The sequence below is a fragment of the Protopterus annectens genome, chromosome 17.part0 (genome assembly GCF_019279795.1).
Source record: "Protopterus annectens isolate FY-2018-M chromosome 17.part0, PAN1.0, whole genome shotgun sequence".
In the NCBI taxonomy this organism is placed as follows: domain Eukaryota; kingdom Metazoa; phylum Chordata; order Ceratodontiformes; family Protopteridae; genus Protopterus; species Protopterus annectens.
In genome coordinates, this window is record NC_056751.1 from 753,822,492 (window position 1) to 753,845,409 (window position 22,918).

Genomic DNA, 22,918 nt, shown 5'->3' on the forward strand with positions numbered 1-22,918 from the left:
ATACACACAGAAAGGCAGACTTATAATTTATTGGTACACTTCCCTACCCAATATGAGCACAATCACAATTTAACATTATTCCCCTACCCCACTCATACTCTATAATTTGGCAGTGCCTAACTCAACCATTATCAGTACAACACATCTCACAACAAACTGCCTTCCAGATACGCACAATAGAGGATGTGACGTCAGCCCAATAATTCCATCTGTGTAAAGGATGCTCTCGGTCATGTGACTGTGACATGACGTTAAAGCACTTCCTGCTTCTTAATTCCTGAAAGGGAGACAGCGGTTTTCTGGTGTATGCAATAGCGATTTTTAAGTTAACAGTAACCGTAAAGACTATACAGTGAGTCATATTTTCTCTTCTTCCATTGTAGTCTTTGTGGATAACGTTTGAGGTGGATGTCTGGTGAATCTAAGTGTATAGTATTACTGCGTTGGCAAATCATTCATAAGAACTAGTTTGTGGAAACCACGTCATCGTAGTAGAAAAAAGGAAGAAAAGTGTTTCATCAGCTGTTGAGGGGAAAACGGTTGTGTTATGTGAAAAGAAGAGTTTCTCATTTATGTATTATATGTTGAATTACGTGCATGTTGTTTTCTGAGGTCTGAGTGTGCAGTGTGAGGGGAAGGAGACCTGTTACTGTGGAAGCTGTCTGCTTTTTCTCTGTCAATCTTCATTGTAAGCATTTAAGTAGATTTATATGTTTCGTGATACCAACTGTACCGATAGTTATGGTGCACCAACATGAAAGCTGACTTATTCTTCTGACACATTGATTTGAGAGCCGAGTAGGTACTCATGCGCTTTGTGGGTTCTCCGTTTGTTTTTATGTTTTCCTTTAGAGTATTGTATGATGGTGGGAGAGTTTTATTGTCCAAGTCCATTTTACAAGTACATTCAACTTGACAGGGGTTGGAATTACTGGGGAGTAACTGCCGGAAGGTGTTCTGAAGCCCAGTGCCCCAAGTGGAGGGCATCACTGCCTCTGGAGGAACCATTTGTGTGGGCATTTCTGGGTTTTGTTGATTACTAAATATGTTATGAAAGAATTCTGATTCTTTTTTCTAAGTGATGGATTTGATGTGCAGAGATTCAGCATCACATTGTCTAGATAGCATAGGGTACGAAAAAATGGCACTCATTTTACTTCCTGCAGCAATGCATTGTTATTTATATGTAGCAGCTGCACTACGTGGCTTTAATAAGTATAATAGTTGAGGAGACGTATGAGGTTGGAAGTAGTAGTTTTGTTTTGTTTTAGTTAAATGTGAATTAATTTTCTTCTTAGTAGTATTGTCCAAGACATTTTTTCCCTGGTGGTTGCATCTAAAGTTTGATGCTGTATAGAAGAAGTGCCACGGAATTGAAGCACTACTTTGCACATCAGTATTTCTACGTTGAAATGTTTATATTTACATTTTTGTCTGGAGTTGTAGTCAAGGGTTTTGATTGCATTTTGTTTCGTAGACCTTATTTGGTTTGGGTAGCAAGTGAACAAATAGCAGTGATGTGTTGTTTTTGGATGCCATAAGACTTGGCAAAAACAGTTTTCTCATTGGGATCGCTATGTCTATTAATTTACTCCTTGAAGTGATAGTTGTGGGAAGTTGTTTTTTTCTTGCGTTCTCAGTAGGTTCAGTTAGTGGACTTGGCTTCTATAATCTGACAGCTTGCATTGTAGTTTATATGGAGTGTAAGTATCCTATTTTTGTGATTTCGTTATTTTCTTTGTTACTTGTGTATCTGTGATGGGCCCCCTCATGCATGCTATCCACCATAGTGTGCCTTCTGTGGTTCCATCAGAGGTGTGTAAACCTTTTTATTGTCACCTGGGATTCATATAACAGCAGTGGAGTGAAATATGGGTATTGCTCAGTTGTGTACTTAGATTATGGGATTTGATACAGGGTAGTAAGCCCATGCAGTGTAATGCAGCTAAATGCTTAGGCTCCAGTAAGAAGCTTTACTTCAGAGCTCTGCAGTGTTGAGCTCCGTGCTTAAAATCCCAAAATAAAGAGCAGTGGATTAGTTCAAATAATAGGAAACTGTTACAGGCAATTGGGTTAAGCAAAGCTTTAGCTTTAATCAACCATGGTGTGATGGAACACTAAGGTGTGTATGTGTTGGTGTGCAGAACTATTTTTGTTTTCGGTTGAGGATAAACTGAGTAGCACGGCATCTGACCTGTTTCAGAGTACAAGCTGGGCAGATTTTTATTTTGTTTTCTTATATCATAAGAGCAGTGGACCAGTGTCCCTTTTCAGAGGTGACCTATGAGCACTTCCTGGACAAGGTACTTGTTTAGAGTCGCATAGTAGGTAAATGGAGATGGAAGAAATCAAACCCTTTACCCTTGCCTACAGGAGGCAGCTTGTTAACTATATATTTTATAAGCAGTGTGAGAAAACTATGATTTGACTGTTTTCAGGAAAGTTTGCTGAATTTGGGCAGTCTGTCTTGCTTAGTTTACAGGTTCCAAAATATTCACAGCTGCATGAATGGTGCAGTAAGATCGCCATGCTCAGTGCTTAGCAGTAGGTTGTGCAGACTTTCCAGAGAACAGTCTACCTGTTGCATTGTGCTGTCCTCCTGTCATACACAAATTCCCTTTTAAATTCCACGTAATCATAGTCCTAGCTGTTCAGAGGAGCTTTTGCTGCATTATAGGCTTCCCTGTGTCCCCTTGGGTCTCCTAGCAGTCCCCCTGCCTCACAGGTTTACATTCAAGTCTTTTGGCTGGGTGTAACTTGGATTAGATTTCACCTAATTTATTTTCAAGTCTTAGGTGTTAACACCTCCTTTTTTCACCAAGGAAATGATTGCAGGTATATTTTTTGTTAGTGTGCAGGCAGTGATCTATTGTGTTTATGTGCTTTTATCTGCAGTAATGCAACTAAGGTGTTCAAATATTTAAGTATGGTGGTATGAGGTCCAGGCACTTGCTCCCTGTATTAAAAAAAAAAGCTGAAACTAACTAGTTTGGTTCATAAGGTTGAAGTTTCAGCTAGTTGAAACTCAAGGAGACTTGGGGAGGGGGGGGCACATCGATTGTTTTTCTTTTTATGGGGACTTGTTTTGCAGCTAGGTACATTTTTAGAGCCTGGATACTTTTTGGGGTAGTTTTCACTACTGCATTGCACAACTGGAATGTGTTGAAGATGTTCTTTGTTAGGTATTGTTTTGTTATCACTCTGATATCAGATTCATTGTTGTGGCTGTCAGTTTTTCAGTACTTTACTGTACTTTTCAGTCAGTATTTGTAACATAGGCTTGTTTAGGCATGGAAACAGATTTTGGTGTGCAATTTAATACATTTCAGATCTCAGTTTATAAAGCTTTCAGCAGTTTGTCATATAACTCCTCAGCTGAAAAAAACTTCACAAATGGATAGATGTTTCACATTTCGTAAATGGGTAGGCACACTGGTCCAAGAACCCTTTTCAGTCATGAAACCCAGCTGCAATGAAGACAACAGTAAATTAACTGAAATTACATTAACTCAAATTTTATATTAACATATAGCCAAGTACAGTTAACTTCTTTTGATCTGTCTTGCTATTCTGAAGTGTTGTAACCTCTTAATTGTCTTGAAATATTGTGCAACGTTTTGTTTCTGTGTACCTAGGTATTCAGCCTGCCCTTTCCTTAATTTCTTTTAAATTTCTCCAAATGTTTTGTGTTTCTAATACCATGACTTTGTCTCTCTCCAAAAGTAAGACACTGTAATCACTGGGTCTAGTAATTTCAATGGTTAATGATACTTTTTTTTTTTTCTTGGACTACTAATGTCTGATTTATTAGATCTGTTTTTTGAACTGTTTGTATTAGGTGTGATACATACTTTCAGTTAGGTTTTGTGGTTCATGTTTCCAATGCTTCTCCGCTACTTCTATGATGTAGTGTTTGCACAATTTCCAATGCAACAATCTTGCCACATTAGTGTGCCTTTCAGTATACAAACCCTCAGCCATGAGTGTATCGCACCCAGCAAAAACATGTGCAGTTATTTCCAGTTCTGTATTGAGAACATTCATTTGGCTGTTTCTCCCACTTTTTTTATTGGACTTTGTAAACTACTGTGTACTTGACCCACTATCTTGGGCCACCATAATTATCCTCTCCTTTCCTCTTTTGGTTTCAGTTCACCTCTTCTTAACCTTTCCTGCATCAAATGTTGGTCAACATGAGTTTTTTTCTAGAAGTTTTGTATTTACCACTGATTTGTGTACTTTCCAATTTTATTTCCCTTTCTTTTGGTCATTTTTGTTTGTTTCTTGGTGCTTTCAGTTTCATAGCTACTTCTGATCTGTTTTCCCCTCTTCTGTCTTCTATGAAATGCTTCTACTTTAAGTACACGTGTCATCTCAGACTTCTACTTTAAGTACGTGATTTGTGCTTTGCAACTTTCACTATGTTGGGATCTGACGAGGACAGCAAATATGTAGGCAGTCCTACAATTGCAGACCTATATATGGAGTCCGTTTTTGAGGAAGCCCATATCTCCTGAGCGAGAGATGTATTCTGGCTATGTCAGTGTATCAGGTCTGGCTAACACTCTCTAGAATGTGTAAAAAATCTGTTAACCAGTTTACTGTGTAATTTAATTTAATCCTGACTTGCGCTCGGGATTAACTCTAACCTGTGGAACTTGTTTAACTTGCTTATCTTTGTAATCTCTGTAAATAGTCTGTTTGTAATATGTAATGCTGGTATTATGTAATGCTGTATCTGCTTACCCTTGGAGGCTTTCTCCCCGGGCCTCCGCTGAAAATGGACATGCATCCAGTCAGACTATCCCGGTCAACAAATGTAAAATAAAATAAAAATACATGGTATTCAGTGTTTGTTTGAGCATGAAACATTTTTGTTGTGCAACTGATTTGGTGTTTGGGGCCAGTTAGTCACACCAAAGATTAAGTTAGAAAAGGAAGACCAAATTATTTTACAGCTTAGACTTTATTCCTAGGTGTTAAGACATTTTTCAGTGTTAGTAAAGAGTACTTCAGAAGACTAGGCTAAGCTTGATTTTCATTAATTCATGTTTTATTGCAGACCCTTAATCTATTCCCAAATATTTACATACCCCATCCTGCTCAAATTACTATTCCCATGATTATTTTTTTGGTACTGAAATTTTCCATTTATAAACGTTGCTTTTGCCCATAATCAAGACCAAATACATATTTGCATATTTCACACAAAGGACAAAGGCCTAAAAGCACAACACATTTAAATCATCCACAGTGGATGCAATGCCTTTAAAACTGGTTTGTTTCTGGGAACTTAATGGAACTATACCAAAACCATGTGGCATGTTAACAAATGATTGTGTGGCTAAAGCTTGCACACCGTGATCTTTCCTCATTGTACAAGTTTTCTTGCAGTCTTCATGACTATCAGCAACTTAACTTTGGAATGCCTGAATTCAGTGTGTGGATTTAGGGCTGTTATCAATTGGTTTTCATGTTAATTAGAACATAGATTTCCATGTTGATGTTATACTGTTAATTGTATTTTGTATTTCTTAAATATAATTTGTACTTCTGGAGCTTTTCTTCCTGAGCCTCCACTGAAAATGGATATGTGTCCAGTTGGACTTTCCTGGTTAACAAATGTAAAATAAATAAATTAGTGGCCTTTTGGAGTTGTCTGCAGTAACTTCGGTGTTAATGTTTTCTGTGACCAGGCACTCCAAGTCAGAGTTTACCTTGACTTGACAGCAGGAATTCCACTTTCAATTTCTTGTTAGCTGTCCTTGAGCATGCTGTATTTGTGTTCTACTTGTGTGTCTCCAGTCATAGGGTTTTTATTGCATTGGACTTGTAGGATCCTTGATGTCTAAAGCCATGCCATTGCCTGTTTGTCAAACCTTTATCAAGGAATTGTGGTAGTCAACTGTTTGTAACACTTTTGCTGAGATGAAAGTGAGACTTTTATTAATTGGCTTTATTCTGTGTCCTCCCACATTTGTGTAGTGACACTATTTTATCCACCCTGCAAGCTACTGATAATCACAAGAGTCCAGTTAACTGTATCCAGCAATGCTGATGGCCCTCCAGTTCATACCAATAGCTAAGTAGATGGTGTGCGTTTCTAAGGTTTTCATTTCATGGTGTCTTACTGAATAAAAACCACACAGAGAAATCACTTTAACATATCATGTCTTTATTTCTCACTCTCCAAAATAAATTATTTAACTATGCTACATATCTTACAGGTAAATTGTATTTGGGGGAAATTTTCCTTTAACTCACAACATTCAGTAAAACGTTTGGCATTAATTATTTTCACATCAGTTTCAGATTTTAACATTTTCCATATAGTGTGCCATATGGAAATAAACACAATTAGGACAAGAACAAATAGAAAAACATCTTATTATATTGTATGGGATAATTTACAAAATTTGTTTAAAAAATTCTAATTTCAATAGCATGGTATTTTAGTTTAATTAATTAATTGATCTGATTGTAGTGGATGTCTTTGTAAATACTTTAGTTGTTTTGTTGAATATTATAATAATACCTATTTTTAATTACTTGTATAAAATTGTTATGATATTTCTCTTATATGTTAAAACAATAAACCTGTTTTGAAAAAAAAAAAGATTTTAACATATTCCAGGTATAACAATTACTTTTGGAGTTGACAAGTCACACCTGTGTAAAACAGCACAGGTTCACTTTTTAAGACTTTGATATTATGGGATTGGTAAACCTTTTCAAGAACACCTCCTGAGACCACAGTCTTCAGTGAAAAATTGTAGAGAAATGAATTGCAGTGCCGGTAGTGTTTGAAAAACCTGCTTCAGCAGTACAAAATGACTTGTGCCGGTAGTGTTTGAAAAACCCGATTCAGCAGTACAAAATGACTTGTGCCGGTAGTGTTTGAAAAACCCGATTCAGCAGTACAAAATGACTTGTGCCGGTAGTGTTTGAAAAACCCGATTCAGCAGTACAAAATGACTTGTGCCGGTAGTGTTTGAAAAACCCGATTCAGCAGTACAAAATGACTTGTGCCGGTAGTGTTTGAAAAACCCGATTCAGCAGTACAAAATGACTTGTGCCGGTAGTGTTTGAAAAACCCGATTCAGCAGTACAAAATGACTTGTGCCGGTAGTGTTTGAAAAACCTGATTCAGCAGTACAAAATGACTTGTGCATTATCAGTTTCTTTCAAAGTCCTATTACAACTTCTGCATCCAAAATAAACATTACCTCACATGCATAGACTTAGTTCAGTTTACCAATGGTGAAAAGTGTGTGCAATTTCATTTCGCTGGAATATCTGGTTATATTCCAACAGATATTGGTACAGTAGACAGAAAACATAGCTTTAAGTAGCTTTTATTTATTCATTTTCCAGATACCATTTTATGCAGCTCATAGCCTCCCAGCAGTCATCTGGTAAAAGTAGAAAACTAACTCATGCTCTTACACCAGTATGTCACTGGACACATGCTCACCCGTAGGCAGTTTCACAGACTCGCAGATCACCTATAAGGACATCTTTGGGGCAGGGCAGGAACTGTAGGTCCTGGCAGAAACTTGCATGTGTGCAGAGTCTTCTCAGCAGGTTGTAAGTAGAAATGGAAAACTATGCACAGTGAAGTAGTAATGCTAACTGCTGCATCACATTGAGAACACACCAGGTTTTGTAAATTCTCAAGTTCTACACTCTTATCTAGCAAAACAAGATAATCTTCATGAATGAGCCTTCTTTCTACTTCTGAATTTCTGTGTAAACTGCTGTCTGTCTGTCTGTCTGCTTTGTTACACATGTTGGCAGGGAATACAATTTTTTAATTTAAGCTGTACTTCATGGGGGTGTTGGTGTTGATATTTTTACTTGTATCTTTCTTTTACCTACATTCTTATGTATATTTTCTAAACTATTCCCTTCGCACTTGCATTATTTTGAATTTCTCACATTTCTTTCTGCATACTTCCCCTTTCTCCCTACTCACTTTCTCTTGTGATGGGATTTCCATATGCCTTTGCATCCTTTTAGGAGTTTCACACAACACTGGACACGAAAGTGAATGGTAATTAAGTTTTGCTTTCTGAACAGTTTAATGCCCCTTAGGGTAAACGTCAGTCTGTTTCGTCAGTGGCATCACTAAGTTAAAACTTGTTTTTCTGTACTAAAGGCAATATTGAGCAATCCTTCCACAGTCTCCCTTTGATCATTATTTGCTTGTCAATCTTCTGTCTGCTTGTTTTGTTCTCTAATTCGTTCACTCAAGGTAAACCCAACTAAGCATGCTTAAAATCTTCTGACTCGTATGTTTAAAGAATTTGACATGCAATAGTACAAAGAAATGTCATCAGTTAGCGTTTGCCACCAAGACTATTCCTTTATATATCAATTAAATGTTAATTTTTCCCTTCTATGCTAGAGGGGACGTGTACAAGGAACAATTTTACATCATATTTCCAGAATTATAACCACTCTCAAGTCCATAAATATGCAGTTTTGGAATCTTCAAATAAATGCCACAACAGCTTTAAATGTCCCAGCCATACAACGTCATATGTTTATTTTGCACTTACAGCAAAACACCCTGAAACTAGCAAAACAAAAAAAAACTGTCTGTGTGAATCATATCTTTGTAGTCTGTATTGCATTAATGCAATAGTATCACTCTTTTATGTGTTTTATATACTTTTTTCTTATACCTTAGGTTCATAGATTAGTACTAGGCTAACAGCCCTTGCGAGGCATTTTAAGCCTAGCCAGTTATCCATTATGAGACTCAAACCCTGCACCTTGTGTTTGTAAGGCAAACACCTTAACCATTAGGCCATCCTTTAGCTTGGTTGCCATGGAGACTGCCACGCTGGCATAATCACCTTGTTCCCAGAATGCACTATGTGCGCTCATGACATGACACAGCCTAGGTGCAAGCATATTTTGAGCTCTGCTTAGTCCTTGGCTTTTCGTAATGCCCTGTAGACGCTGACTGTTTAATTTTCACTGTACTTTGATTTGTGCTCTGAGCTGCTAAAAAGCCTTTCATGTACATTTTAAATGTCAGCAGTATGAATCAGACAAAAAGAACAGGATGTAAAGAATTATGGTGTCTACACCCTCCCACTTAATGTTTCCAGCAGGTGTTGCAGTGGTATTCGTAGCTCTGTGATTGACAGTTATCTCCTCAAAAGGCTACTAAGGTGCAGGAAAAGTATTCCATACTGGTAGAACTAGATCTTACTAGTCTGCTTATGGTATTGTTTCAGTGTATCGCATCCATATACTACTTTTAATATAATTTGTTTTGAAAAGATTGTGTGCATTACAACCCATTCTGACATTAGCAAGACGGTGTTTGGTTGTGAAATAGTTAAAAAAATATATATATATTCTAGCCTGTGTCTTCAGGTCTGAGATCACTTCATTTTTAAAATGGTGTGAGATGTGAACAGGAAAGAGAACTGGTGGAGCCTTTACGTCAGAGAAGAAGTAGGAACTTTGAAACTGACTGGTACTGAAGGGTGAATTATAAGGAATCATTGAGCTTTCTTTAAACTCTCTTGTATATAGAAGGTACCAAGACAATATTTTGAGCCATTTCTGTTGTCAGAGTTGCTGCATTTGTTCGTTTATGTCACAGTGTTATCCCTTTTCCCTGTGTCTTATTACTTCCCAGCATCCATGGCCTATTTTGTTTCTTTCCAGTAGTCACTCCTTCATTATTCAAATTCTCATTCCAAGTTAAAAAAGCAAATATTGTGCTTCAGTTCCTGTTCTTTTTAGCAGTCCGTTGCTTCTTCATGCCCTCATTTTTTGTGTCTCCTTGTTTAGAAAGGACCAGAATACTCTGCAGCTAAGGTCTGCACCATAGATTTCTGGAGTGTATAGCTTTAAATTTGCAGTCACCTAGCTTTAGGTAGGTGCCTGACATGTACTACACATACTTCTAGAAGCAGTTTGAGTACGCATGTTATGGAGGCTACTAGCTCATTTATAGTGTTTGGGCTGCTAACGGAATCGGCATGACAAAACATATGCTGCTTTGTGTCAAACGTGAAGAAATGGATTTGTTCAAATGAAAAAATTTGAGAATGTGTTTAGGAGCACAATGGTGTAACTTGAACTTGTATAAATGCTTTGGCCTGCAAACATTTATTTATTTATTTATTTATTTACATTTGTTGACTTGGAGTATCCGACTGGACGTAGGTCCATTTTCAGCCGAGGCCCAGGGAGAAAAGCTCCACAGTAAAATAAACAGACAGTAGTTACATTGGATTACATAGTGATTAACAATTTACATAGCAATTACTTAACAACATATTTACAGATGAACGTAGTACATCAGTAGACCACTAGAATCTTTATCTGTGAAGTACATAACAGGCATTAACAAATGTAACAATGAGAAGTTCCTGCTGTATAATAAGTTCTAGGCTTAGGAGCATCTGAGCTTGCTATCATCAAGGTAGTTAGTGGAGGTGAAAGAAAGGTAGTGGTTGGATGGGGAGGGTGATATTAGAGTGGGAGTTGCAAGGGCATAGCCAACATGTTTTTAGGTGCGCTTTTTCTTGCTGTAAGACATCTTGGCAGAAAAGTGGAAGCTTTGGGTTCAGAATTTTGTATTTGTTCGTCAGTAAGAGGTGCATAGCAGAGATGCCTGAAAAGTATCAAGCCTCTTACTGCAAATTTCTGGGAAGAAACTTTTAGTGTTTTGACATTTTCAGCATTTTAGAAGAGAAGGATAAAATAGTAGCAAATGTATGGAGCTAAAGATATACAGGAACGATTGTATGCCTTATTAGGCCTTGCTGTTCATTCACCTCATCTCAAGGATAGGATGCAGGGTCCTACAGAAACTGCTGCTGAGCTAAAATGTGCGTTGAATACTGAGTTTGGTGAGGTGCATGGCTCATAAATAGGAGATTCAGTGTGTTAAGTGGCAAAATAAGGAACAGTCAGTTGAGAAAAGCAGACTAGACTGTTATCAGAAAACTGTGGATGTACCCAGAGCAAGAAGTTTTGCAGAAAGCACCCACACTGTGCAGTCTATCATATGGCAGCATGTCACAATTAACACACTTAACTGTGACAGGAAGATGATAAAACTCATCAGAAAGTAGGTATGCTGTGTACATCAAAATTCCAGACGGTGTAGCGGTTAGCATTGTCACTTCACAACAAAAGGTTCTCCGGATCGATTCTCAGCTGGGGTTCCTTCTATGCGGAGTCTGCATGTCCTCGCTATGCTCGTGTGGGTTTCCTCCCACTTTACAAACACCTGCATCAGAAGTGTTTTTCCCTGGGCTGAAAATAAGCTTGTCCCAAGTTGGACTTTCCGGTAAACAAATATTAAATAAAATAAAATTCCTTGTTCCCCAAGTTGGGAAAACTACGAGCTTTTACTCTCCTGTTTACTGTAAAATTCTCACATCTTTGCAAATCTTCAAATATCTGAGTTAAGCAAGTTGAAATGCTGCTTTTTCTGTTAATGTCCCGTCATTCCCAAGCACTGCAGGAAATTCTGTTGCTGTATCTAAAAAACGCTGTACTCCTAACACAGGTGGAACTCATACACACCATATTCCACACCTCACAGAAATGTGCTGCCTTAACAGACCTTGTAATCAGATGCAACACTCTTAGACCCTTGCGCTGCTTAAACCAAAACCTAACTCTCACCATCAAAATCCCATATTGGATATGGTGACTGACTTGATTGCACCACTGTTAAAACCAAATGGACTTCTGTTCCATCCGCAATTAGAGCAAAAATGAGCACTGCTAAATTTATAACCTAAATTAAGCAATATCTAAAAAAAGTTCAACGCTGTGCAAACATAACATGAAACATACTTTGGCTAGGTACTTTAAATCATTATTTGCCACGACATCCTTATTCTTTCTCATTAGTGTCTTATAACATCTCTCACCATTCATCTAATTCTGTACTAATATTAACCTCTAATTGGATAGCTCAGGGCATTATTCTCAGCCCTTCCTTTCTGACCTGTTGTATATACTTTAATCTGACTATTTGATGTTTACTGTAATTATTGTAAGTCTGATGTTAATTTCTGTACCTGTTTAACATTTATTTTGTTAGTATATTCTCAAACCTACATACTTTCAACGCTTGTTTATTGCTTTTAAAGATTTAACATTGACTTGTACCATTGTGTGGTGTTTCTTGGAAGGTGCATGATAAAATGAGAGGCTGATGAAAAGGAGAGACTATGAATTGTAGCAATGATAATGGAGGTGTGCCCAGCTCCAGTGCTGTACGTGGGTAAAGCTCTGACAACAGCCCATGTGACCTGGGATCAGTTAAAGACTTGAGCGATTGATATGGCTGGCAGGGAGGATGGAATGACCATCTGAGTGGAGGTGGGGCACATGGATCAGTCATCGAGCCTTTGCAGAGGCCAAAACTCAGTAATAGTGCGTCTGCAGGTTGTCCAAGAAGGTGTGGTTGCTGTACAGAACACATTGTCCTCGCATGTCATGTTTCAGTGCTTGCCCAAGCATGATGGAAGAAAAGAAGTCAGTGTGCTGATGGGGTTGGAAAGTCTTTTGTAGCCAGCCACATCGTTTATGGTAGAGACTCTTCTCTATGGCCTCATCCGAGGATGGTACCAGCAATTACACAGATTTCTCAATCCCCTTCTGTCCTGTCGGGTGGTATTGAAGGAGACTGGCAATCATAGGGGAAAAATCCCGGCGGTTTAGAATGAGGAATACTGCGGAAAATTTAATGGATATGGCAATGAGGAAGGCGGCTATGTGGCCGTAAGAGCAGAAGGTGATTCTATCCTGCTTTTAATTTAATCAGTTTTGTAGAAGCTTCTTGAAACTTACATGTTAAGCAGAAACTAGACTTTGCTGTTTGCACTATTAAAGTACAAAGGGTTAATACAATGATATCTGCAAATATGTCAGAAAACATGAGACAGGCATGCAAGTCCGATTCTTGGAAAGTGATGCAGAGAATTAATGTATGAAATTTTGAACTGAAACATAACACCTGTGCAAAGTGCAATATTTCAAGGTACTTGAGAGCATTGTTCACATTAACATATTTAGGGCACCAAAACAGCCAGAGTCAAAAGCTATGGATATGTGTAATATACAGGATCTTGTTGCAGCATTTACTTTTATAGCAGTTAAGTAAGTGAATTCGGTTAATATTTTAAACTTTTCAGTTTGTGAAAAGCTAGGAATGGTAGAACTAATTCATGGTGTAGGAAAGTGTCTGTGTGCAGCAGCACTCTGTTGTAGATGCCTTGTGTATCGTACAAAGCAGCAGTGATGTGCTTCATGGCTGTACTGATTTATTCACATGCCAGAAACATTTCATGTGCAGGTAAATCATGAGGCTATTATGTTAGTGGGTGCTATTTCTAGAAGAGTAGGCATGAAAAGGTTAGATTTCACTAAAAAAGCCATTTGAGACCATCGGATCTATTAACTAGTGCAGTTACTGCTGTAGAGCAAGACATTATTTCCATATGTATTTGTATCAATTCGCAAGATCTGAATGTAAGATTAAAACAGAGCACTACCCCGTTGCCTGCAATTGAAGAAGCAGTCTAAATGCTCCCCCTGTAGTGCTAGATGTAAGCCAGGCATTTTGGCAGATATGCTAGATGAACCAAGTTCCAAATTGTGCATATTTAATAAATTAGGAGTCTGATACAAGAAAAATGATGCAATACCACTGATTTGCCACTTGACTATAACATCACTGATTTATTTACAATGATAGAAGGTATTTGCCACTTGACTATAACATCACTGATTTATTTACAATGATAGAAGGTAAATAAGAGCAAATGTAAAATTCAGATGAACAAGTCTGAAGTACATTGGTTTATATTTTAACATCAGAGGGACTGAGGCTCGATATAGCTTCATAGGTAATTACAGGGCTAACAGCCCTAGGGGCATTTTTAAGCCTAGCCAATGCATTTGCCATGTTTTGATACCCCGGATAGGTTTTTAAGGTTGGAAATGGGTATGTACAATGGGTGGGGCAGCATTTACTGGCTGCCTTTGTCCTATGAGGCATAGGTGCCAGACCATGGGTAAATCTCCAATTCCCCATCCCCTGAAAAAGTCTGCTTCACGTGGATGGGAAGCCTGCTCCAGTGCAGAGTTGGTCTTTTTGGCACATACTAGGCCTTCCAGAAATGTTAATATTGGTTGTAAAAAAAATAAAGTAGGAAGGGCTATGCCCAACATGCCAGCAACTCTGTGGACTTGGCACCAGAAGCAACCAAGCTGGGGGCTTAAATTATTTGTTTTTGGATATGCAACAGGTTGATCAGAGCAAGATCAGATGATGCTTTGTAGCACAGGAATAGATCACCTTGCAAAAGTATGTATGGTGCAGAATATAGAGATAGGGCTTTGAGGTGGTTCGTGAAGGTCATTTTTACTCCCTGTATTCATTTTGTGAGGAATCTTGGTGGATGCTCCAGTTGTTGCAAATGCCTGGACAGGTACACACTGATGGGAGTGTTGTACTCCGATTTGTTTAGGGCCAACTACAAGGGAACAACAACAACCTTGGATCTAGAATGCCATATGTGTGCTTATAAGTTGTGCAGAATAGAGTGTTTGTTTTTCTCATGACTGTAGACACAGTGGTCAAAGGCCGGGTTACTCTCTACATGTTTACCCCAATCTGTGGCCACTGGATCTATTCTTACGGTATAGTGACAGTCTGGTAATCTTCAGGGGTGAATATCTTTCCAAAGGATACTGTTGTGCATGTATTTTTAGACCATGCCTCTGGCATCATTTATTTTTCTTTCCTCAAAAAAAAAATGTATTTTCAATTAAAATTATATTTACATAATATTTTTAAATATTTTAAATTATATACAATATTTACAATAGCCTGACTTTCAATTATATACACTATATGTTATTAAATATAGAATTAACAGATCAGTTATCAGAGATACAATATTGATTATTGCAGAATGTCCAACAAAGATCTCACTTTCTTCCAAGGATTATTTACCAATGGCCTGGGATAGATTCATAGTTTGTTGATTTTTATTTCCATCGATGCAGTCATCTTCAGTAAAGTGTAGAATTCTTCCAAGGTCTGGGGTATATTTGAATTCCACCTTCTGGTTACGCATTTCCTAGATATAGCAAGTGTTGTCCATAACAAATACATATTTGTCTTATTCAGTTAGGGACCTTCATTTACATTTAGTATAATGAATGCTTTAGTTAAGGTAAATAATTAATTAAATAAAGCTTGTAAAAAATGCTTAATTCAATTCCAATATGGTTTAATTTTATTACATTCATAAAAAATATGAATCCAATCTGCTTTATTTGACTTTTCATACCTCCAGGAAAAACCAACTGTAGTAGTACTGGTCTTTTTATCTAGTGTTAAAAATGCTTCCAGTACTGTGTGTCAGAGGTGTAATTAACTGATAGTAAGATGTTAGTTTTAATTTCTTCTGTTAACTACAATGACTGACCTTTTGTTAACAACTGCCAGTATGATGGTTTGGGAATTGTTTTATGTTATTAGCTCTTTATATAGATTTGAAAAGGAATTTTTCTTTTCAACTGTTGTATATAAATTCTTACAGAAAACTTATTAGATTTGGAATACCTTTAAATGAGGAATTAATTAATCTGCATAAGTCTTGAGTGTACATTAGAATGCTTTGTAAGGTTAACCAGTCCTGTGTTGGGCTATTGTAAGCAGTTTTTATCATGTGTATATCTAGAACATTTAGTTTATTTACACGTTGAAACCAGCATAAGAATCAGTTTTGTTCCCAGGAGGTTATTGCTTCCCTATATATTTTGTGAGGAAAGTTCTTAGTGATGGTAAATGGGGTTAAATGGTCAAACCAAAGTTTTAGATCTATGTTTGCATTGATAAGTTTCCTAAAGGAATTGATGTAATGATCAGTGTTGTTTTAGAAGGTTTTGTTATGTTATATTGTATACTTATGCATAGTATGTACCAGGGTTTGTTTGATTTGTCTACTATTAATTTTTTTTAACAGATTAAATTCATTTGTTAATATAGTCGTTGTTAATTCTTTCCAGTTGGCAAAATAATTTGGGTTTATCTAGACTATTGTATTTTTAAGCACATATGCTTTTATATATGTTTCTATTTTTGGGAAGTTCAGTTTTTGTTTCCAGGGTCTAATGTGATGAGTTGGAGCTACTCTATTCTTTTTGGGATACCATAAAACTTTTATTAAACATGAGTTTATTTCTTTAACAATTTATCTTTCTGGAATTAATTGTATTGCTAATGCTACATATTGTATTTTTGGCAACAAGACCATGTTTATTAATTGCAGTCTGTCTTCAAAAGTTAATATAATTTTGTTCCACTTTTCTATATATATTCATTGTTTCAATAATGTTTTTATAATTTATTAATATTGTTTCATTTATATTTTTGCATAACACTATTCCTAAATAATTACGTTCTTGTTTTCCTATGATGGGTTTCTTTTTTCTTATTTAAATATAAATTTTGATATATTAAAGTTTAGACCTGAAATCTTATAAAATTTCTCCGTTACTTGTTATAGCTCTCCTAATGACTCTGTGGAGTTTGATAGGGTTAATAAAATATCATCAGCAAAAAGTATTGTTGTAGATATTTCTATTCCTTTTAGTCTTGGATTATTGCGTATTATTTCTGCAAGTATTTCTATAGCCAAAGCAAATTAAATAGGAGAAAAGGGGGCATCCTTGTTTAGTACCTTTCGTTATATGGATAGATTCTGAGGTGAAAGGACCTAATTTAATGTAGGCTGTTATTAATATATATGTTTTTAGTAATAAGATGAAGGGAGGAGGAAATTCAAATAATGTTAAAGTTTTAAATAGATATTCCCAGGTGAGGGAATCAAAGGCTTTTTCTATGTCTAATCCAATTACACGTGTTTCTCTATATTCTTTATTCACATAATCTATAAGAGTAAGTATCCTTTTAATATTATTATGTGTGCACCTGTTGTATAAAAATCCAGTTTGATCATTATTAATTGTCTTTGAAAGTGGATTTTCATTCTGTTAGCTAGGATTGACATGAATATTTTGTAATTATTCAGTAATATAGGTCTGTATGAGGTGCAAAGGTCTGATGGTTTATTATCTTTTAGAATTGGTGTTATGAGAGAATATCTCCATGAGGGTGGTATTTTTGCTTCTGACTGGACTTCTAGTAAAGTTTTATGAAAAAGGGAGATATCATTTGTAAATGTCTGTAATATACCATCTGTCCCTGGAGCTTTGTTAGATTTACTTTCTTTTATCTTGTCAACAATTTCTTTGTAGGATATCGTTTTTTGTAGGTCTAGTTTTAAGTTTTCTGTAATTTTTTTATATTGATAAGGTTTGTATCGAAGTTTATTTGGTTGGTATATAAATCTTCTTATTTGAAGTGTTCCATATAATGGAACCAAAATGCTTCAAGGATGTCTCCTATGTCTGATACTTTTTTCCTTTCTTATCATGATATATACTACCAATGTTGTTTGCTTTAGATTGTATTTTAATTCTTGTAGATAAGTTATGTAGATATCTGGGGGCGGTGGCTAATGAGTTTATTTTTAATTTTTCCAAGGCTAGACAAGTTTTGTGTCAAGAATTTCATTATATTTTTTATTTAATTCCCCTATTTCTTTTTTGACGGACAATTCTGATTTTTTTTTTTTTTTAGATTTTGCTGTCAAGATTCTGGTTTGCAAGTCTAATGATTCAGATTCCTACTCGCTAACTTTGTTTTTGTACCAGCTAAGGGTCTTGCCAAATAAATATGCTTTGAGTCCCAAACCATGACTCCACTGATTTCTGTTGTATTATTAATTTCAAGAAATAATTGTAGTTCTGACAACATCCAGGGTCTGAAATCTTTAATTTTCGTGATATATAATGGAATTCTAGTTGAGAAGATTAAAGGTTTAAACTCTATTTGGAGCTTCATTATCAGAGAGTCATGATCTGAGAAGGGGCATGGAACTATTGAGAAGTTGAGGATGTATTTTCAATTAAAATTATATTTACATAATATTTTTAAATATTTTAAATTATATACAATATTTACAATAGCCTGACTTTCAATTATATACACTGTATGTTATTAAATATAGAATTAACAGATCAGTTATCAGAGATACAATATTGATTATTGCAGAATGTCCAACAAAGATCTCACTTTTCTTCCAAGGATTATTTACCAATGGCCTGGGATAGATTCATAGTTTGTTGATTTTTATTTCCATCGATGCAGTCATCTTCAGTAAAGTGTAGAATTCTTCCAAGGTCTGGGGTATATTTAAATTCCACCTTCTGGTTACGCATTTCCTAGATATAGCAAGTGTTGTCCATAACAAATACTTATTTGTCTTATTCAGTTAGGGACCTTCATTTTATTTTTATTTTATTTTTATTTTACATTTGTTGACCGGGCTAGTCTGGCTGGATACATGTCCATTTTCAGCAGAGGCCCGAGGAGAAAAGCTCCACTATATACTAAGTACATTACATAATAAAATTTACTACTCTAAGTTAAAAGCTAAGATCAGATCTTACAAAAGGAAAAGATAATTTAAAAGGAACAAGTTTTACAATAAGCAGTTCATTAAATATACACAATTGTACAAAAAAGTACATACTTAATCTCAAAGCAGTGAAAGAAACAAAACTGAGGAGGGTAGAGAAGAAAGAGTGGAGGAAACAGGGTAAGAAAATGGTTAGTCAGGTGTATTGCAGGAACACAGCCAATGATTTTGGAAGTAGTGTTTAAGTTTTTGTTTGAAAAGTGGCAGGGATGTGGTCAGAGTTATGTCACTAGGTAGGAGATTCCAACTTTTACCTATTGTGTTAGTGAATAAAGAAACACCTGCTGTGTTGTTTGCCTTTATAGATTTTGTCATGAGTTTACAAGAGGCTTGAGAAGTGAGTTGAGATTGTTGTAAGGGATTAGAAGTTGAGAGAGTATTGGGGTGTTGTCAGGTAGGTATAAAATGTTGTGGGCAATAGTGAGTTGAGGAATTATAAGGTAGTTTTGAAATTCTAGCCAGCCTACTTGTTTTTAGATTTAGACAATGGTGGGTCCTAAATGGGTTACTAGTGGTGAGCCGAGCTATGTTGTTATAGCAGGTTGTAAGTTTGTTGAGGTTGCTTTTCTTAAGGTTTGTATAAATAGGGGAGTATAGGAGAGTTGATAAAAAGATGAGATTGTGCAATTTTGATTCTAGTTGCTGGGGTTAGAAAAGGTTTGATGCGATAAAGGGATCCTATTTTCTGTTAACTAATTTGATGTTGTTGTTAATGTGCTGATCGAAGGAGAGATTATTGTCAATAGTTATTCCTAAAAGCTTTGTAGTGAGATCAGGTGAGATGAGAGTACCGTTATTTGAGGGAAATGGTAAAGTTTAAAGGGGACCGAGGTGGGGAGAGGAGGAGTTTTGTTTTTGGCATTAGAGGAGAAACCGTTTAGAAAACCATGTTTCTGAGATTAAAGGTATTTTGGGTCAGTGAGATCAGTTCTGTAGGGATGGTGCCGAGCAGATAAGGGTAGAATCATCTGCGTGTGTACAGGTTGCTTGTGGGATTGCAGTCTGTAGATGGTTAATAAAGAGAACAGAAGTGGACCAGAATGGAGCCCTGGGGAACTCCGATGGAAATGGGCAAGAGTGATGAGATATGGTTTTCCCATAATACTGCTTGTTGTCTGTTGTTAAGATAAGATTTAAACCACTTAATGGAATTTGTCACAAGAGAGATTCAAGAATATTGATTAAGAGGGTGGTTGACCATATCGAAGCTTTAGAGAGATCAATGAAGAGAGCGAAGAGAGTATTGTTGTTTCGATTTTTGTTGATAGTATCTACAAAGGAAAGAAGGGCAGTGGTGGTACTGTGGTGAGGTCTAAAGCCATGCTGACAGTTTGCTATTATGTTGTAGAGAGAGATAGTGCACAAGTTGCTGATGAATACATTTTTCCATGATTTTTGCTAGGGGTGAGAGAAGGGCGATAGGTCTAAAGTTAGAGAGGTCAAGGGAGTTACCACCTTTATGTAGTGGGATAATATAGGAGATTTTCCAGATGTCAGGGATGGTTCCTCTTGGATAGTTCTGTTTATAAGTAGGATATAGGGTAAGCTATTTCTTTGGCCTTTTGAAGGAAGAGAGAAGGAGCTTGTCTGCAGAAGGGGTGCAAGGTTTCAGTTTGTGAATGAGTCTATATATGAAAAGTAGATATGGGTTTAGAGAGAGAAGTTAAAGGAGGAGTTAGCTATATTATTTGGAATATAAGAGTTGTTGGTGTTCATTTGTTTGGCTAGGGATTGAATAGTTTCAGAGAAAAAAGAGTTGAAAGCATTAGCAGTCTGGAGAGGGGTTTCTGGGTCAGCATTAAGTGGGGATGGAGTTTTAGCAATTCCAGGGGAGAGAAGTCTATTTACTGCATTTACATTTAGTATAATGAATGCTTTAGTTAAGGTAAATAATTAATTAAATAAAGCTTGTAAAAAATGCTTAATTCAATTCCAATATGGTTTAATTTTATTACATTCATAAAAAATATGAATCCAATCTGCTTTATTTGACTTTTCATACCTCCAGGAAAAACCAGCTGTAGTAGTACTGGTCTTTTTATCTAGTGTTAAAAATGCTTCCAGTACTGTGTGTCAGAGGTGTAATTAACTGATAGTAAGATGTTAGTTTTAATTTCTTCTGTTAACTGCAATGACTGACCTTTTGTTAACAACTGCCAGTATGATGGTTTGGGAATTGTTTTATGTTATTAGCTCTTTATATAGATTTGAAAAGGAATTTTTCTTTTCAACTGTTGTATATAAATTCTTACAGAAAACTTATTAGATTTGGAATACCTTTAAATGAGGAATTAATTAATCTGCATAAGTCTTGAGTGTACATTAGAATGCTTTGTAAGGTTAACCAGTCCTGTGTTGGGCTATTGTAAGCAGTTTTTATCATGTGTATATCTAGAACATTTAGTTTATTTACACGTTGAAACCAGCATAAGAATCAGTTTTGTTCCCAGGAGGTTATTGCTTCCCTATATATTTTGTGAGGAAAGTTCTTGGTGATGGTAAATGGGGTTAAAAGGTCAAACCAAAGTTTTAGATCTATGTTTGCATTGATAAGTTTCCTAAAGGAATTGATGTAATGATCAGTGTTGTTTTAGAAGGTTTTGTTGTGTTATATTGTATACTTATGCGTAGTATGTACCAGAGTTTGTTTGATTTGTATACTATTAATTTTTTTTTTAACAGATTAAATTCATTTGTTAATATAGTCGTTGTTAATTCTTTCCAGATGGCAAAATAATTTGGGTTTATCTAGTCTATTGTAGTTTTAAGCACAGATGCTTTTATATATGTTTCTATTTTTGGGAAGTTCAGTTTTTGTTTCCAGGGTCTAATGTGATGAGTTGGAGCTACTCTATTCTTTTTGGGATACCATAAAACTTTTATTAAACATGAGTTTATTTCTTTAACAATTCATCTTTCTGGAATTAATTGTATTGCTAATGCTACATATTGTATTTTTGGCAACAAGACCATGTTTATTAATTGCAGTCTGTCTTCAAAAGTTAATATAATTTTGTTCCACTTTTCTATATATATTCATTGTTTCAATAATGTTTTTATAATTTATTAATATTGTTTCATTTATATTTTTGCATAACACTATTCCTAAATAATTTAGCGTTATGTTCTTGTTTTCCTATGATGGGTTTCTTTTTTCTTATTTAAATATAAATTTTGATATATTAAAGTTTAGACCTGAAATCTTATAAAATGTCTCCGTTACTTGTTATAGCTCTCCTGATGACTCTGTGGAGTTTGATAGGGTTAATAAAATATCATCAGCAAAAAGTATTGTTGTAGATATTTCTATTCCTTTTAGTCTTTATTGCGTATTATTTCTGCAAGTATTTCTATAGCCAAAGCAAATTAAATAGGAGAAAAGGGGGCATCCTTGTTTAGTACCTTTCGTTATATGGATAGATTCTTTTTTTCAAAACAAGTTTATTGTTTTAACATATAAGAGAAATATCATAACAATTTTATACAAATAATTAAAAATAGGTATTATTATAATAATCAACAAAACAACTAAAGTATTTACAAAGACATCCACTACAATCAGATCAATTAATTAAACTAAAATACTGTGCTATTGAAATTAGAATTTTTTTAACAAATTTTGTAAATTATCCCATACAATAAAATGTGATGTTTTTCTAGTTGTTCTCATTCTAATTGTGCTTATTTCCATATGACACATTATATTCATAACATTTTAAATTCATTGAGCGAAGGAGGTGTATCTGAAATCCAATTTCTAGTTATTATTTTCCTAGCCACTGCTAGGATAGACCATAACAAGGGAAGCTTAATCTTTTAACACATTGAGGTACAGGTGTGTTGAATAATATAAGAGACTTAGAAATAATGAAATTATCTGTAAAAGAGCCTGCAAAAATTCATTAATTGACTTCCAGTATTCTTTCAACTTCATACAGTCATAAAACATATGAGCCCAGTCAGCATTAATTTCTACATTACATCTCTTACATAGATTATCTTTATTATTAATTTTATTCATCATCAAAGGTGTATAAAAGATCTATGTAAAATTTCCATGTATAAAGTCTCCAGACAATGGAAGATGTAGTTCTATAAGCAGATTCCAATATATATTGTTTATCTTGTTGAGTTGGTGGGTCCCCATTAATAGAGGTGAAATAATTCCAGTATGAATCTACATTGTAAAAAGTTTCTTGTCTGATAATTTTATGTATATATGAAAGTTTACCTTTATCGGAAACTTTATGCTGTAAATTTATTATCAAGTAATCAATCAGTTTTGGAATAGATTCTTTAACTGTTATAGA

General features: G+C 35.6%; 1 protein-coding gene across 2 annotated transcripts in view; it reads left to right on the forward strand.

The window, feature by feature from the left end:
• Nucleotides 1-224: 224 nt before the first annotated feature.
• LOC122791611 (nucleobindin-2-like) overlaps nucleotides 225-22,918 on the forward strand; it is a 917,099-nt gene continuing 894,405 nt past the window's right edge. The window contains exon 1 of one of the 2 annotated variants that reach the window (XM_044059400.1): nucleotides 225-352. The gene's annotated coding sequence lies outside the window, so the exon portion shown is untranslated. The remainder of the gene's footprint in view (nucleotides 353-22,918) is intronic. The other variant, XM_044059401.1, reaches the window with a different exon arrangement.